The sequence below is a fragment of the Notamacropus eugenii genome, chromosome 6 (assembly GCF_028372415.1).
Source record: "Notamacropus eugenii isolate mMacEug1 chromosome 6, mMacEug1.pri_v2, whole genome shotgun sequence".
NCBI lineage: Eukaryota > Metazoa > Chordata > Mammalia > Diprotodontia > Macropodidae > Notamacropus > Notamacropus eugenii.
In genome coordinates, this window is record NC_092877.1 from 128,698,120 (window position 1) to 128,701,832 (window position 3,713).

The following is a 3,713-nucleotide window of genomic DNA, read 5'->3' on the forward strand; positions in this document are numbered from 1 at the left end:
ATTCCCAGACTGTTCAGTCCACAAACATCAAAGACAGCATAGAAAGTCAGTGAGAGATCTCTGTGGGACTTGGTCTGGCTGGAGTCCAGTCCCAGCCCCAGGGTGGAGGAGGAAAGGGTGCTGGTGTGGCTACAGCAGCTGCTTCTGGAACTCTGAGTACACAGAAGGTGGGGTATTGGATAGCTGATTCAAAACACCTGAAGCCTGGGACAATACACCCACCCCAAACTCCAATAGAAGCAGAGTCCTACCTAGACAAAGATTTAGAAAGTCAAGTTTTTGGCTAGGATCATGAGCAAACAGTACACACACACACACACACATACATACACACACAAACAAACATACACACACACAAAACCAAAAACAAACAAAAAAATAGAATCTTACTTTGGTGACAAAGAAGATCAAAACATATAACCAGAGGAAAACATAGTCAAAGCCCCTACATTAAAAGCCTCCAAGAAAAATATGAATTGGTCACAAGTCATGAAAGAGTTGAAAAAGAATTTCAAAAATCACGTAAAAAAGTAGAGGAAAAATTGGGAAGAGAAATGAGAATGATGCAAAAAAAATCATGAAATACAAGTCAACAGCTTGCTAAAAGAGACATAAAAAATACTGAAGAAAATAAAACTTTGAAAAAATAGACTAGCCCAAATGACAAAAGAGGTCAAAAAAGCCAGTGAGGGGAAGAATGCCTTAAAAAGTAGAATTGGCCAAACAGAAAAGGAGGTCCAAAAGCTTACTGAAGAAAATAATTACTTCAAAATTAGATTTGATCAAATGAAAAATCAAGAAATTACAAAACAGAACTAAAAAAATGAGAAAAAAGAGGACAATGTGAAATATCTCATTGGAAAAACCACTGACCTGAAAAATAGATCCAGGAAAGAAAATTTTGAAATTATTGGACTACTTGAAAGCCATGATCTAAAAAGAGCCTAGACATCATCTTTCAGGAGACTGTGAAGGAAAATGGCTCTGATATTCTAGAACCAGAGGATAAAATAGAAATTGAAAAATTTCACTGATCATCTCTTTACAAAGATCCCAAAAGGAAAAATCCTAGGAAAATTGTAGCCAAATTTCAGAGTTTCCAGGTAAAGGAAAAACTATTGTAAGCAGCCAGAAAGAAACAATTCAAGTATTGTGGCAATGCAATCAAGATAACACAAGATCTAGAAGCTTCTACATGATGGGATTGAAGGGCTTAGAGTATGATATTCCAGAGGTCAGAGGAGCTAGAATTAAAACCAAGAATCACCTGCCCAGCTAAAGTGAGTATAATATTTCAGGGGAAAAATTGGGATTTCAATGAAATAGAAGACTTTCAAACATTCTTGCTGAAAACACCGGAGCTGAAAAGAGAAAAATAAATGACTTTCAAATACAAGAATCAAGAGAAGTATGAAAACATAAATAGGAAAGAGCAATCATTAGGGACTTATAAAAGTTGAACTATTTATATTCCTATTTGGAAAAATAATATTTTTAACTCAGAAGACTTTGCTTATTATTAGGGTAGTTGTAGGAAATATACAGATAGAGAGATAGATAGATGATAAATGCATAGATAGATAGATAGATGATAAATGGATAGATAGATAGATAACAGATAGATACATAGATAGATAGATAGATAGATAGATAGATAGATAGATAGATAGATAGATAGATGGATGGATGGATGGATGATAGATGACACAGAGTGAGTTCAATATGAAGGGATGATGTCTAAAATAAAATTGAGGTAAAATTGAAATATATTGGGAGAGGAGAAAGGGAAAGACAGAATGAGATAAATTATTTCACATAAAAGAGGCAGGAGAAAGGTTTCACAGTGAGTGGAAGAAGGGGGAGGTGAGAGGGAATGAATGAACCTTACTCTAATCAGACTTGGCTTAAGGAGTGAATAACACAAACATTCAATTGGGTATCTTACCCTACAAGAAAGTAAGGAGGAAGGGGTTAAGAGGAGGGGAATGATAGAAGGAAGGGCAGATAGGGGGACGGAGTTGTCAGAAGTAAATATGTCAGAAAAGGAACAGTGTTAAGTTTGAAAATGGAATAAGTGGTGGGCGATATAGGATGAATTGAAACATAGTTAATCTTACACAATTTGAGTATTGCAGAAGTGTTTTGCATAACTACACATGTGTAACCTATATTGAATTACCTGCCTTCTCAATGAGAGTGAGTGGGGAAGGAAGAAGGAGGAAAAGTTGAAAATGAAAGTTTCAAAGCAAATGTTAAAAATTGTTTTCACATGCAACTGGAAAATAAGATATATAGGCAATGAGATGTAGAAATATATCTTGCCCAACAAGAAAGTAAGAGGGAAGGGGATAAAAGGAGGATATGATAGAAGGGAAGACAGACTGAGGGAAAGAGAAATCAGAATGCATGCCATATTGAAATAGAGGGAGGAGAGAGATGGGCAGAAAATCTGGAACTCAAAACCTTGTGGAATTGAATGTTTAAAACTAAAAATAAAAAAAAAATTAAAAGAAATAAAATGGAGAAAACACACTCTCACACCCTCACACTCCAGCAGGAGAGAAAGGAGGGAGTGATAGCCTATAAGAGCAGCATACAGGGCAGGGGAACCCCAGACATAGTCACGAAGACCAAAACAGTTTCCACAGCCCAGAATGACTTCAGGGATTTTCATGAGGTTGAGAAGATCTTAGACAAAAGGAAGACTAAGAAAAGGAAATGAGAATATTTCATTATGCCATTAAGTTATGGCAGCAATGAGGACATGTAGAATCTCAAGAATCACTTACTATTCTGTGAGAAGTCTGTTAATGAGTTTAGCAGATTGCATGTGGCAAGAGAGAAGAGGATTAAATCTGGCAAGTAGACCAATACTTCCAAATTCCTATGAGAAAGCTGAGGAACTCCTATGAAGAAACTATCACATGAACTAGAGTCAGGAAAGAGCAAAGAAATTTTTCACACATGGAAGCAGATAAAAAAAAAAAAGGCTATACTACAAAGCAATTGTCAAGGGGTAGAACAAGGATGCCAAGACTGTTTCCTATTGAATAGCGACTTGCAAATCATGCCATTAAAAATTAAAGACACACAGTGTGATGTTGAATGGAGATGCCAGTTATGAGAAGGACTTGGGAAGCTTTGAGGATGAATTCCATTAGCCCTACTTGTGTTTCAACGAGTATGAGGGAGAGCCTAATATGAGCAATGAATGTGAAGTTAGTTAGGTTCAGTGGTTGTTAATGGAATCAGGCCACATAGACTTGGTCATGGGCCCACATTTTTTACAAACAAATATGAACACATGGAGGCCAAGTCACTGAAGCACACAATGAAGGTATTTATCGAAAAAAGAAATTCCTAACTTCATTTCAAGGGACCCAAATCACATTCCACTCTAACCAATGGAGGTCTATACCTGAATGGTCCTGTGAAGAGAAAAGTTGAAGGAGGAAAAGTTTATATCTTTGAGGTATAGCATCTGTCAAAATGAGAGCAACTGTCACTTTCAAGACATTGTGCTGTGCCAGAAAGAGGGATTTACAGACGTTCTGCAATCCAGCCTGCCTTTTGACAATGATGTCCTGACACCAGACACTATGAAGAAAGAGTGGAAAGTGTTAGAGGTGTTCTGGGGTGGCTTAGATTCTTACCTCTTACTTGGCACCAACAGAAGAAAGGAGGGTACAAGGATTGCGGAAGCCATAACGTGA

The 3,713-nt window shown here is 37.1% G+C and overlaps 1 pseudogene; it reads left to right on the top strand.

Annotated features, from left to right (window-relative positions):
- Nucleotides 1-2,518: 2,518 nt before the first annotated feature.
- Nucleotides 2,519-3,713, top strand: LOC140512131 (chromodomain Y-like protein 2; annotated as a pseudogene).